General features: G+C 44.2%; 1 protein-coding gene, 1 long non-coding RNA gene and 1 pseudogene across 2 annotated transcripts in view; 2 read left to right on the plus strand and 1 right to left on the minus strand.

Annotated features, from left to right (window-relative positions):
* LOC146205237 (beta-alanine transporter-like) overlaps positions 1-15,059 on the minus strand; it is a 172,059-nt gene that overhangs the window by 93,672 nt on the left and 63,328 nt on the right. The window lies entirely within an intron of this gene.
* Positions 1-15,059, plus strand: part of LOC146205238 (uncharacterized) — a 118,548-nt gene that overhangs the window by 64,927 nt on the left and 38,562 nt on the right. The gene's annotated exons all lie outside the window — the stretch shown is intronic.
* LOC146205241 (CXXC motif containing zinc binding protein pseudogene) lies at positions 1,914-2,792 on the plus strand (annotated as a pseudogene).

Below are 15,059 nucleotides of genomic sequence, written 5' to 3' on the forward strand. Positions count from 1 at the left end.
ATTTCACGCGTCAGAATATGCTGACCAGAAGCAAGACCTGCGGCCTTGGAACTTTTGACCCCCCCCCCCCCCCCCCCCCCTTGTACCTCCTGAGTGAGATACTGATGTTTCTTCTACGACCCGCTGTGTGTGTGTGTCTTGCTTCTCCCTCGGGCAGAGGAATCGCCCACAAATCTTACGCCGTAGTAAGGTTCCCGCCGGCTGAGACCTTCGAAAAAGATTGCTGAAGATAAACCCAAGAAGAAACTGGCAGTCGTACATTACAGCAAGTTATTCTGTAGTTTCCAGCTTACATTTCTAGTGAAGTGACGTTCGATGGCGGATATCGTAAAAGGATCTCGTGCCAACATTTCCTCGCGCCAAAAGGATCTCGTACCTAAGGCCGGCACCAAAAAATCTCCTTACGACAGCAGCATAAAGAAAAGAAAACGTGAAGACTATTCGCCGTTTTCTTTCTCTTTTTTTTTTTTTTTTTTTTTGAGGGCACACCGTCTATATGTTTTCCTTAACTTGGGCCATCGGGCACGAGCGAGATGCCCTAGACTTTTCTTTGCATGGGTGGCTTGCATAAAGTACATGAGGCAGCCGACCATATGTAAATCCTGTTGCCGTCCATAAAACCACGTTTGTCTCACTATCGTGCGGCAGACGATAAGATCATCAGCGGCTTTCCTTGACCAAAAATGTGATGGGATGAGGATATTGCGCGCTTCGAATTCAACAATATGAAATAAGAACATCTACGAGCACAAAAAAAAAAAAAAAAAAAAAAAGAAGAGAGAGAGAGAGAGGTGGAACATACACCTCAAATTGTGACCCAATCCGAGCACAATTACGTCAGGAACATCATGAGTCGCTCGCCGTTTGTCCCATCAAAGCGCGCACTTGTTTGCAAGCTTCGAATTGTTAAGCGGCCGGGAAAACTCCATCAGTACATGATGTGTTCTAACGTAGCCGCACGAGTGTGCATCTCGCAAGAACCTCGTGAGCTATGTTTATCGCGGAACTAATAGAGAAAAGGCGAATGACTTTAGATATGCAAACGTTCCATTTATTGAGGAGGTATACCGTGCGGCGAAATCTCGCCAGGAAACGCTGAAACGTACCCCACAGTCTCCAAAATCTGCGTCATCCGATAGAAACACCTCTCACAACGCTCTGCCGCGAGGTTGTAATACACGTACACCAATTTCAATGCAGTCAAGCTTACCGGCCACGACAGTCCATCGAGTGGGCGCCTTGCAGCCCTTATTTTCCACGGGTCACCTAGCTGAGCCTGCAGGTATTACCGGACTATGTCATGGTTTCTTTTTTTTTTTTTTTTTTTTCGGATTTTCGGAGGACGTTTCTAACGTATTCCTGTCGTAAACTTTTGAAGCGACTGTGTTCAGGCCGCAGGCAAAACGTGCCAACGGCGTTGTCAACCAGTCAAACATCGCGCCCAACACCCTTTTAGATTCCGAAACCGAAACTTATGGCCATTTTTTTCATCTCGGTGTCGGAGCACACCTGTTACGCACTGAGACTTTCAAAGCACGTTTTCTGTGACCCAAGATACCTTGAAACACCAAGGGTTTGTGGTCAAAATTTATGCCGTTTCAACACTGCACATTTTTTTTGTTAATTTTACAAAGGTTAGCCAGATTAGCGAGATCAGCGTCGTCTGCACTCGCCTCACCACAGTGCTCCGTTACATGCTAAAACAAGTGTTAATTACTTTTAAGATTACAGGTGCCGCCACAGTCTTGTAGTCTTCAAAAGTGGTAAGGTCTTAAAGTCGAGTTTCATAGTTAAAATAAGGTTGAGTCTAGTAATTTGGTTCAACATGTCTTCAAGCATTCGTGGCATAATTGCTGTAACCCTGTAATTGGCGGTGGTTGTCGCGCGCTGTTAAAAGTGATCAGTGATAAGCCTAATCAGCCAATGTGGAACAGTGTAAGCCAGCGGTGTTGGATTTTTTTGGACGGGCTTAGTCTTAATTGACTGTTCGAACGTTCTTTGCCACGAGATTAGTCTTAAGCGTCCAGAAATGGTCAAGATTGACTTACAGCTACGTGCTAATCTGGACAACATTACAGGTTTCACGCCGAGTCGTGACTGTGTGTGGCGCCTTAAGTTAAAATGCATGAATTGTGGAGAAGAAACGACTTCTTGGCAGACGGTCGAGGCGGCCAACAAAACTGCTATGAGGGGGAGACGTGCAAATGCCAACTTGGTCCTGAAGTGCAGGCTGTGCAGCAAGGAAAACAGCATCGATATTCTGAATGACAAGTTACAGACCTACAGCGCCGATAATGCATCCAGCTTTGCTACCGTTGCCGTATTCGAGTGCCGTGGAGCTGAACCAGTTGCGTTCGATGCCAGAGATGGCTTCAGCGCTGAAGCAACGGGAAGCGGAACTGTGTTTGTAGACGTCGAGTTCGAGGACAATCAGTGGGCTGATTATGATGAGAAAGGGGAACAAGCTGTTGGAATCTACGACCTGGAGTTCTGTTTCACGAAGATCAAGTGACAAGTTCGCCTCTGCTCGCCGTGGTATCCCTGTCCAGTCCCCTAATGCCGAGCAAGGAGCGCGGGCGGTGAGCCAAGAGAGACATCAGAGTTCGCATCTGAAAGAAACGTTGCATCGTTTTGTGTCCTTTTGTTTGTTTGTTCCTTTTTTTTGAGAAATGTTACTGCTTTGTTGACTCTCTGCCGACTTTGAGATTGTCAGAAGTGGTGTACTGGTTTAAAAGTGAGAGTGTGTTGTGTGTCCATTAAAAAATTTTTTCTACTTTTTTTTTACTGCTACTGCATTTCTCACTGACATGCACATACTTCATTGCCATTGTACTCATTGTTCTTCACATAGCACATGGGGCGGCCATGCTTGATTTGCAGCTTGATCTTTGTGTAAAAATTCCTGATAAGTAGTTTAATGTTACTAATTACAATGCAGCATGCCCAAATATTTAAACATGCCCACATACAGCACCTCTTTGCATGCTTGCAGTCTGTGAAGGAATGACCAGATATTCACAGGAAGTGAGGAAAAACTCTGTAGGGGAAATTATAAGTGTTGATCAAATATTTAAGTAGGCCGTAGCATATATCAAGGATCTTGCTTCAGCTTGGTCATTGCATCATTGAATGGCTCAGCCAGCATTTACATCACAATCTGTGAGAAGGAAAGAAAAAAGAAAAAGTGGAAGAGGAAGGGAGACATACCAATGCCTTGAAGTGCCAGAAGAGTATGCTCTGTCTGCCTATCTGCAGCTGGCATAGAAATGTGTTCAGGGAAGAAGTTGCACATTAAAAGGAATGCCAGGAAAAACTGGACATAAGATAAGTTTGTACTGAAAGGTTTTGTCGTAGCATCAATCCATTGTGCAGCAAAGCAGTTGTCTGCAAAACGTGCATGTGTTTTCAAATCAACACTGACACAGCCGTTCTTTGTGCAGTGTTCAGGGTGGTGCCATACCATTTCGCTTCCCATTCTGCATCCATCTGCTGGTCAAGTTGAAGGCTAGTTTGCAATAAGGATTCGAACCAATGACATATGTACCTCTTATTGTATGCCATTACTTGTACAATTAAGTGTAGGTGTCCGCAGAGGAGTGAGACACTGTACCTTCCTTTCCTTAAAAACCAACTTAAACAAAAAATATATATTAAAAATCTTCTAGAATGAAAAGGCAGTGTTAAAAGCACTATAACATTTACTCTAAAGGCAAAGCTTGAATTTCCCCCAAACAAACCCTGCCTAGCTTCTTGTACCTCAGTAGTAGCTTGTACTTGACCATAACTTTTTTGCAATGGGTGGAAGCTGCAAGTGCACTGCTTCAGTGCATTCATAAGCTGGTCACACAGGTCTGGGATCCATTGCCTTGTTTGCAGGGTCATAGCCAGTGGAGTTGTTTTGGTGTTGAAACACGCCACCGAAATTTTCCGATTGCTATATCCTTCTCCTGCTTTAGGATTTTTTTTTTTCAACCAGCGACGTATAACGTCCACCCAAAAAAAATTTCTGGCTGTGTGACTACTTGTTTGCATAACTCCTAATTCATTGTCAGCAAGGTATAGGCGTGAAATTTTTTAAGGGGCTGAGGCTAAGTCTGATGGTTTATTGCTCTCAGTACTAGCACCGTTAAGGGGCACAAGGCCCCTTTACACGATGATGTCCCTGCTTGAAGTACAGACAGTTCTTAGCCAGCAACAGCTGTGGCCAGGAGAGGCATTTCATGTGCACTCCTGGATGCCTACTGGTAAAATAAATTCCTGCAAAATCTTCTGCCATCATAATGTCACAATTTTGCATTTAAAAGAAATCGCTTCAGTGGAAGAGAAAGCTCAAATTAAGGCAGTTTTTCTTTTACCTGTGCCGGCAAACAATGCTCTCCGAAGTTGCCTTACCGACTTCTGCGAGGGACACTGCCCAGCCTTGTCAATGGGGGTTAATATTCATCATTAGCTGGCTGGCACACATAGTACTTAGTAGGCATCCAGGAGGTGGTGGGCACACCGGCCTCTCCTGACGATAGCTGTTGCTGCAAAAATGAACACTCTGTGCTTAGAGGGGCAGGTTCACTTTGTAGAGGAACCATGTGCCCCTTTAGAAGTGATAATGTTGGGAGCAACAAAGCATCAAACTCTGTACTTTAATGACTTGCAAGTTCCAAGTACAACATATTTCAGATACAACACAGACACTTTGGCACAATACTTCTAGTAATTTGTTGACAATGGAGTGGGAGCTATGTAAACAAGACAATGGCACCTAGATTTGTGTGACCAACTCGTGAATGCATTGAAGTGAACTTGTAGCTTCTATTCCACTGCAAAGGAGTTGAGGCCATGTATAGACAAGCGTCAGCCCGTGACGTCAGTGGAGATGCGGTGGCGCTGGCGACAGCAGTGACTTTCGTGGTGTAGGCAAAAGCGCGGGTCGTCTGCATTGGATGCGCGGCGCTTGCTGTGTTTTCGGGCATAATTCCCAATATTTCTACGAGCTGTGGTGCGGTTTATTGCGCCACGAGGCACAAAAAGCAAAATGGCACTTGCTTTAACATGTTTCTTGCGGTAGAATAAAGATGAGAGCGAAGGGCAGCGGCATTGAGCGCGACAAGTAGACTCTTCGGTGACGGATTGCCTTTGCGGTTAACATATATATGCGTTGCAGTTCTTCACCGAAACTAGATCAGTTCGTTTGCAACCCTTAATTATCATGATTGCTTTTCGGCGACACGACGAATAGCGCAAGAACAAACGCCTGCAGCTCGTGCCCATTTTGATATGTTATTAAGTTGTAAGAAGTTCAGACGCGATATATTCCGTGTGCGTATGATCCCGCAGGGAAGCTGCACTGTGAGTTCTATTCACTTACAGTGCTGCCCGTGCATATGTTCACAGAGAAAGGACACAAACGCTGCTGTGAAGGTAATTGCAATTACTTTGAGCGCGGTCACTCCAGTACGATATTGCTGGGACCTGTAAAGTATATAGCTTTTCTCTGTTTGTACTTTCACGAGTTTCAACCAGTCTCTTCATCACCGGTTCTATAGTAAACATAATTGTTATGACCCGGGCAGTCCCGCAGCATTATTTCTCATTTCTAAATTTTATTTTTGGAGGTCATTATAAGATCATGACGAACGAATTAAATATCCACGTACAATCTAGCTCTGATCGAACAGGATATTTAAGTATATATGGTACATGGAGTTCAATGTCCCAAAGAGGAATCGACTATGAGGGGTGCAAAATAAGCAGAATAAGATGATGCGCATTTGAATAAACAATTTCCATGTATATTAAAAAAAGCTCAACAGATCACGCAAATTTCGCTGCAAGCGATCGTGGAGAACGTTTCATCTGCACTCATGCTTCTCTCCTATAGCAAAGAGAACAAAATGAGAGCTTTCGTACTGGCATTCATGTACATATTAACCTGTGAATGACCTTGCTACATCTGTAAATGAGATAGACGTCAACGTCTTTTTTATCGGGCAGGCGAAAACAAGTTGGCAGTGCACTTTGCCAACATGTTAAAAAGATCTAAAAGATTGAGTTCTTATTTTTAGATACGAAATTCTATGACTTGCTAGAAATGTGATTTCTAGTTTACTATATACAGTTGCCGATAATATTGTTCTTTAGAGTGAGTGCTTGAAGCAATTACAGAAAGGCAGTCAATAGATTCGTCATATGAAAAACACACTTCCAGTCATTCATATTGTCGTCCTCCTTGCATGCGCTAGGAATAGGCCTGGGAGTTGAACAGGGTTGACTATTAGTCTTTCTTATACATTGCGCTTTCTCGTTTTTATTTAACTTAATCACTCACGGCCGTCGCCTACGTACCGCAGCCGCGCGCTGTTGAGGCCACGGAGAAGGAAGCCAATGCAGCGCTCTTCGCCAAGTAATTCTAGCTGTAATCGGCTGATAATGTGCGGAAATACTCTCCAGGCATAAACCAAGCTATTTATACGTATAAGCGAAGCTTACGTTGCAATATATTCGACCGCGCGAACTGGTTTCGAAGGCAGCGTCGCTTTGCGCAGTGTAGGCTTTTGCCTACACCCCATGTCGTTGCCGATCGCAGCGCCACCTTTGTTTACAAACATGACGCTTGTCTATAGGCCACCACTATGGTACAGAAAGCTCAGCACGGCTCGTGCAACTTCATAGCAGGATTTTCCAGTTTGGACCAGAAGTATTTTTTTTGTGCTTGTTCTCGCTCTTTGATACATTATTTGGACTGCTGCCACTGCAACCAATCAGCCACATGCCTGCCATTAGCGAGTTCACAAAACTAGCATTGAGCATGCCACGTTGTAAAGCACCAGTGAGTCCAACAAATATTGCACTCTTTATGCAGTGTACATTTCAGGAAAATAAATGTAAGAAAAAAATTGTATCAGGCCCATTAGAATGGCTATGCTATGGGCTACACAGGCAACAGGTGTGCTATGCAGGAAAAGCGCAGCTATGTGTTAGAGAAGGCTTCCAAGTTTAGACACACACAAAATCAAAGCTGATGCATGGGTCGAGCATTTATCACTATCGAAAGAATCTCAAACAAGGCCAATGTAATGTGCAGCAACTGTTCGAGGAAGCCATTCATGCCTATCACACTTCACTTATTGACAGAATAGAAAGTTTCCAGCAACAAATAGGCATAAGGCAGCCATTTACATAGCGAATAGCACTTCAATGGAAAAAACAAGCAAAAAGAACACGGACAGAGAAAGAAGGCACACAAAGCGCTATGTGTAGCACCGTGTGTGGCTTCTTTCTCTGCCAGTGTCCTTTTAATGCGACAACGTTAAAGGCCCCGTTCACCGAAAAATCCGGCGCCAGCACCAGTATTGAGTGAAAGACGAGTATCACACTGTCAGGCAGTAGCTAGCGGTTTACATGGGTGCACACTGACTAGATGTAGGTTTGCCTAATGTTATGCTTGGCAGGAGCTGCCAACTGGGGCCTTTCCTTTCATATAGGAGGGTGATATCAGAAGGCTCTCATATCATGACTAGCAACTTACTGATCTTGCTCAAGAGGAAAGTAGTGCATAACAGTTGCATCTTACCAGTACTCACCTATGGGGCTGAAACATGAAGGCTAACGAAAAAGGTTCTAGTTAAGTTGAGGACAACACAGAGGGCTATGGAATGGAAAATGGTACGTGTAACATCAAGAGAAAGGAAGCGTGCAGAGTGGTCAGAGAAATAACTCGAGTTACTGACATTTTAGTCGAAATCAAGGAGAAATGGGCATGAGCAGGACATGTAGTGCAAATACAGTATAATCGATAGTCTGCAAAAGTAACCAACTAGATCCCAAGGGAAGGAAAGCGAAGCATAGGGTGGAAGAAAGTCAGGTGGGTGGATGAATTTGAGAAGTTTGCAGGGGTTAAGTGGATGCAGCTAGCACAGGACCAGGCTAATTGGAGGAAAATGGGAGAGGCTTCGCCTTGCAGTGGGTATATTGCAGCTGATGATGATGATGATCAGAATCAGCCTGCCAGGGCCCTCGTATTCACATTACCCTTAGGCCATGCAGGCATGTTCACATGGCTTGGTTAAAACGGGGCTTTATATGTGGCCTGGTAGCCTATGCTATTATGTCATATTGCTACGAAGATGACAAAGCGGGCAGTGGCACGGGGCGAAGCGCTTGTGCCAGGCCCGCTGGCCATTAAAGCATATTTCATCGTCATGTCACCACGTCGTTCCGTTTCTGTTGTGTCGCCGTGTTCCATCGCTTGTCATGCCACCACATAACATTTGGTTGGAGGTGCAGTTCATCCCCATCCTCGCCTTGCACCGTCGAAGCCAACCGTACGCAGGGCCGATCTGCCAAAAGCCCATGGAGATTGCCGCCCAGCTCTTTTTGCTCAGACCCGACCAGCTGCTGTCCCCAGCCCTGACCACAACACACGACGACCAGGAAGAGCCCAAAGCCGACCCCACGACGAAGCGACCTCACGACCACTCGAGCGAAGACAGCAACCCCGCCCAAGCCGTTCGGCGTGTCCATGAGCCTTAGCCTTTGGCAAACGGTGAAGATTGAACTTGATGCTCCGGTGCAAGCATTCTTCCCATCTTCGCATTCATTGTGGTGTCCAGTGTTTCATGTCCCAATCCTGTATCTGTGTTCATCGTCACGTCATGCATTGGATTTCTAGCAATCGATCTGGACGATCGCTCGGTGGCCCCGGGTAATGCTACTAAGATGACGAAGCGGGCAGTGGCGCGGGGCGAAGCGCTCGCGCCAGGCCCACTGGCCATTAAAGCATATTTCATCGTCATGTCATCATGTCGTTCGTTTCTGCTGCGTCGCCGTGTTCCATCGCTTGTCATGCCACCACATAACAATATCCTTAAAGGAACACTAAAGAGAGAAAGGAAGTGGGTTTGCATCGATAGAATGCCAGTTCCCGATTACAAAAAGACCACTCTTACTGAAAACAGAGCTGTTATAAGGTAGTAAAGAAGAATAACAGAAATACAGGTACCGCCACCACAGCCAAACGGCCGAGGCTCGCAACTACAAATCACATGGCGCGCTAGGGATCCCGGAGGCTGACAAATGCGAATTACGTTGCATGTTTGAATGCGGTAGTACATTTTTTCTCAAACATGATAACAGGCTTTTATCATACGTGAACGACGGCGAAAAGACAACGTAAACGTTGCAAGGCAAATACAAAAATATACTTGGAGGCGCCACAGGCGCCCACTTCAGTTTTGGTTATGTTTCGGCTCAGGCATTTCTTGCGCACTCGGATAGTTTGTTTGAACCTACAGCGCCTGAATTACGAGCTTGGAGCAGCAGATGCGCCTTGATGGTTCCCATTTGAGCATTCGGAGGCACGAGCGAGCGAAATCCGCTACCGCCGACACGCTCCTTCGTTCACACTTCTGCGCCAACATATCGCCGCCGTTGCGGTTTCGACTGCGACCTGACCGCTCGACTGCAGCTACGTACGCCACGAAAAGCATACATATGCTAAGTACCAAAGGAAAACCGCATTATCATTCAATTGTTCACTAAATCATGGCACATCTGACCAACATATACTGCGTCAACAAGACCTTCAACGTGCTATTTGCAGGCGTCGTAAACAAAAGGCGCATACTTGCCGCTCATACCAAGGAGAGCGTCGATATATTGTGCTCGTCGCCTGGCGAAAAAAAGGACTTCGGGTAAAAAGTAAAAACTAAAAATAACAAAGCACCAGAAATACGTTACAAAAGATTAAAAAAAAAATCGATTTCTAAAAAAAAAAAAAACAAAAAAAAGAAACGCCAGTAGTGGTAAGACTCGAACTCGCTACTACTTGCTACGTAACGTTCGGCGCTAACCGCTCGGCTACGCCGCGTCATATCTACTCCTCCTTTTGAATAAATAAATGTGTTGAACGAACGCCACAGGAACCTTAGAAATATTTCTAGTTTTTATGTTATGGCCCCATTTACAATAAGGTGTTTCCGCTGCCGGTCTAAAAATTACAATTTCTTGATCATCGGCGCATGCTGCCTGCTCTCACGTCTTGCAACTAATGTTCTGGATGCCTGTGCGCACTATATTGTGCACTGGATCCATTTTAACATGTGGAATTTCACAGCGCTGGCAAATGTAGTGGCGCCGGTACTTCGGTCATGTTCTGCTACCGTGGACGTAATTTTCGCTGAACACGGAGTTGTAGCACAAACCTTGAAGGAAAAAAGTGCGACGAAGCTTCAAAACTGACAAGCGCAACAGCGAGGACACTATTTTGCTGGTAACTAAATCTTATTTGTATGTAAACATGTCAGGAAGCGTTGCGATGACCGAAGGCTCGGTTTGTTTATACACAGTGCAAGAAGGAGCGCAAAAGCTTGAGAAACATGTAAAGTATTGTGCATTACAAGCGCTCTATGTTTTTTTTTTCTTCCTTTATGGGCCCATCCCTCGGTAAATTACTCTCTTCATCGTTTTATTTATTTCGGCTGAGGCCGTCATTGCGAGTACGCTGTTGCCATGTTGGCTCTTGAGGGATGCAACGCCGCGGGCCGCGCCGGCTCGCTAGCTATCACGGAATCTCCGCTTACGTCACAGTGTGCGTCACTCAACTCCGACTACGTAGTCGGACGGCACAGTTTGAATTCTACCGGCGGGAACAAGAAAAAAACCTCAACTTGTTATCGCAATATCTCAGCAATTATTCGATTTTTTGCTGCCGGATATGCGGCGACAGTGTCACCAAATGTAGTTTATTAGATTTTCATACCATCTTTGGCTGTCTTTAGTGTCCCTTTAAAGATGGAGCTTCAAGGTCCCCTATAATTTTTTGTGCTACGTTTCTTCCATTTAGCTCATGAACCAACAAGCCCAAGCAGCTACCCTTTGGGTAACACTTGTTCCAAGAAACTGATATTTTGGCAGTCTTGTTTTTTTTTCCCAAAATGTTACATTTTTGTGTTACTGGTATGAAGAGGGTCACATGACTTGACTTTAGGTTTGCTTATCAAGTTTTTAAAGCCAATGCAAAGCACAAGACCACTCATGATTGTACATTTTGGTAGTCCAAGTTGAAGAAAACTGCACTGAAAAACTGAAGCAGACCAAAAAGCAACTGTAAGTGTTAACTAGAATGTAAAGTCCCAGCCGCAATGTTATGGAGTACGTTTCGGCAGTCAAGTTCTTATCATACTTTACCTAACATCTTACCTAACAAGAAGTACTTTACACATATATGTTAGCAAGTGCCACTGGTGCACTTGCGCATAAAGCCAAAACAGCATTGTACCTCGTCTATGCAGTGGGGAAAAGAATTTCAAACACCACAGCATGCTCCATAGTATTTTGGCCGTGCCTGTACGTCACAGCACACACAAGAAAAGCAGTGCACGACGCTCTAGAGGCTCATGATATATGGGGGTCAAGTCTTCAAAAGAGCATTTCCTTAACTGTGGCTGCAGATGACAATGGCACGTTACAGAGGATATCACACAGCAGCATGGTACATTTTGAACAATGTCTTTATTATGATATGATGACAAACTGTGATATTCACATGAATGGGGAAAAAATGAACGAGAACAGTGCTCAGAGGTAGTTAGTAGATCGGCCCTTCGCTCTGAGGGTCTTCTCAATTTAAAACTGGTGCAGGTCAGCACGCTGAAGGAATGCTTGCTTCCTGCACATAAAATAGTCTAGCTCATTTCACAATGCATCCACATCTTACTAAAACCAAGATTCTTGCCCAACTGTAAGGAAACAAACATGTCAGTTCGGACAAGGTGATGCACAGTAACAGCCATAGGTCAATTCAAGATTATCTAAAAATATAACATGTAATCATAATCTTGCTAACTTGACATAAATGACTATTTATTAGTAGGCCTAGTGCTTCCAAGAACTTTCATGAAAATATTAGTTGACATGCATTTCAATAAAGCTGCAGCAAGTCAACTAAGACGAACAGAAAAAGTGTCAACACTGGAAATTTAGCACTGTGGTAGGAGTAACAGGGTGAGAGTATTGCTTGTGATTTATGTTTGGAATTTGGAAGAGAAAACAAAACAAAAAACAACACAAAATATGCGACAGTTAGTGCCAAATGTTGTAGATGCCACAATGATATATGACACAGCTGTACTGCTGATATTCTGACATAGGACCGACACCATTCCAACTTTAGGTTGACCAATCATTTCGCCCTACCATATACGCCAGCAGTCCCGGCTAGCTCAGTTGGTAAGCGAACATTCCTGTGAGGTGGTTATCCATGGCTTGAACACCAGACCAGGACACATTTTCCTTGTTTCTGTGAAAGCTGTATGGCTTCAATTTGCAGGCAAGTCTACACTACCCGAGGGGTTTCTCCTAAACAATGAAAAGTAGAATATGAGGTGACATGGCCTGAAATATTGCAGAAGAGTCTTGCACCATCCAATATCAAAGGTGACTATGTACAGTGCTCTAATTCATTCCAGATGGAATCAGAAATCCAAAAGAAAAACTGTGTTGGATAGTTCTTTAAGGTACTGCCACTTCAACAAAATGTGCTACCAGATTACAAGAACGAAAAGATCTTGCTTCAGGTTAATGAAATTGAGCCTGATACAGACTTTTCAGCAAAACTAAGAAAGAAAAGAAAGCAGCACTTTCTTGATGCTGACAAGTGCAGTGATGGGCCAGCCGCAGCCCTCCCATTGTCGTGGTATGCATCAGTGCTTTCATACTAGAGCACTTGCAAAAAATGCCCACAACAGTGTAAACACTAGCACAAGAATAATACAAGAGCATTCAAGGCATGTGCCAAGATGAGGATCACAATGCTCAACGAAGGATTGCGTTTCAAGTCATCCAGAATGCATTTTTTTCTTTGTTCTTCACATTTTCTGACACATACACCGACTGAAAAATTCTTCAAATTACTATATCCTCCCATTCTGATGCAACTCTCATGAGATCACGCACTTTGAACATTCGAATATCTACTGTGTCAAAATATTTATCTTTAAAGGGAAAGAACACTCGCCAAAATATATCAAAGGATTATGGTAGAGTTGAAAAGACCTTGCCTCATAGAGTACAGATCGAGCACTAAAATATCAGAGGCTTTACAATTTTAATTTGCCATTGAAAATCGCATTAAAAAAAACGAGGTGCTATCCAGCGAAGAAACCCTATTACTTTCAAGGTAATACCCCACGTGACTACATATATCAGCAAAATATCGCTGATTTTCGGATTTTCGTAAGTGCACACTTTCTTGTTACTTCTAGAAGTGCTTGTCATTATTTATTATATTTTGCGCTCTCTGCACTGAGTCATTCTAGCGGAAATTAAGAAGAAATGGACATGGGCAGAACATGTAGTGCGAAGAGAGGATAACCAATGGTCACTAAGGGTAACAAATTGGATTCCAAGGGAAGGAAAGCATAGCGGGGGGCGGCAGAAAGTTAGGTGGGCGGATGAGGTTAAGAAGTTCGCAGGGGTCAAGTGTATGCAGCTAGCACAGAACCGGGTTAATTGGAGAAATATGGGAGAGGCCTTCGCCCAACAGTGGGTATAGTCTGGCTGATGATGCTGATGCTGATGCACTGCGTCCTTAAATAAAACCACTCCTCATTTTGCACTGCGAGAGGCATGCTTTCAGGTTTTGCCACTAGATGGCACCACAGTGTTTGGAATTGCATGAATGAAGCGATTATAGTGCCCACTAAAACTTTCGTCGACGAGGCTTGCATTATTGTGCCGTAACAGCCTTTAGTGTGAAACTGAAAAAGAGTGTTCCTCAAAGCAAAAAAATATTTAATCACTGTCTGGCGAGTGAAATTTATATTTGTTTTCGGTACATCTTTTTTCTCGACCACCAGCCATCATCGTGGTCGCTGCTCATGGTTTCTAGCATCGGACTACATAAAGACAGCCGCATGCACTGATCGAAAAATTCTCGGCAAAAATTTTCAACACCGTTTCTACCAAATCCACTATGGAATCGCAATATTTCCATTGCGCCGAAAAATATTTTAGACCTAAATTTTAGTATTTTGTCCCCTTAAAATCAGCTACTGGCCTCTTTAACTCCAATTTTTTTTTCGAGTGAACAATGTGACCTTGCGTACTGATTTTGATTTGAAAAACACACTGCTAAAGAATTTGGAATGGAAGGCCGGTCTGGACGAGTCTTCAGCTAGAGTGAAGATTGCTGGGAAACGTATCAACAACCTTAGATATGCGGATGATACCACTTTAATGGCAGAAAGTGAAGTGGAACTCAAGAGACTTCTGATGCGCGTACAAGAGAGTGAGAAGTTTGGGCTTAAACTGAACATTAAAAAGACAAAGATCATGGCATCTTGCCCCATCAAGTCCTGGAGCATCAAGGGACAACAAGTGGAAGCTGTGACAAATTTTCTCTTCTTGGGCTCCAAGATAACCCTGGAAGGAGACTGCAGCCATGAAATTAGGAGACGCCTACTTCTGGGAAAGAGAGTCATGGCTAGCCTTGACCGCCTAGTAAAGAGCAGAGACATTAGCCTGCCAACCAAGATCCGTATAACTCGTGCTATGTATGGTATTTCCAGTTGTGATGTATGGATGCGAGAGTTGTACTGTGAAGAAGGCTGACCGCCGAAGAATTGACGTGTTTGAATTGTGGTGCTGGCGGAGAATCTTGAGAGTTCCTTGGACGGCCAGAAGATCAAATCAGTCGATATTGTCGACCATAAACCCTGACTGCTCATTGGAGGGTCAAATTCTAAAGTTAACGCTCAGCTACTTTGGTCATCTGATGAGAAGAGAGGAGTCGCTGGAGAAAGATTTTATGTTGGGAAAGGTTGAGGGTCACCGGAGAAGGGGTAGGCAGCGAACGCGATGGTTAGATGGCATCCTCGAGGCGCTGCAGATGAAGTTATGTGATGTTAGGAAGATAGTGAGAGACCGGAAAGCGTGGCGTGATATGGTCCATAGGGTCACGAAGAGTCGGACACGACTGAACTGAAAGAATTTGAACCATAGAATTTCTATTTTGAAACTCAGCAGGACAAACATGAGAAGTATACAGCACTGAAACAATCTAAATC

This window comes from Amblyomma maculatum, chromosome 1 (assembly GCF_055883805.1).
Source record: "Amblyomma maculatum isolate TAMU_Amacu chromosome 1, ASM5588380v1, whole genome shotgun sequence".
Classification (NCBI taxonomy): domain Eukaryota; kingdom Metazoa; phylum Arthropoda; class Arachnida; order Ixodida; family Ixodidae; genus Amblyomma; species Amblyomma maculatum.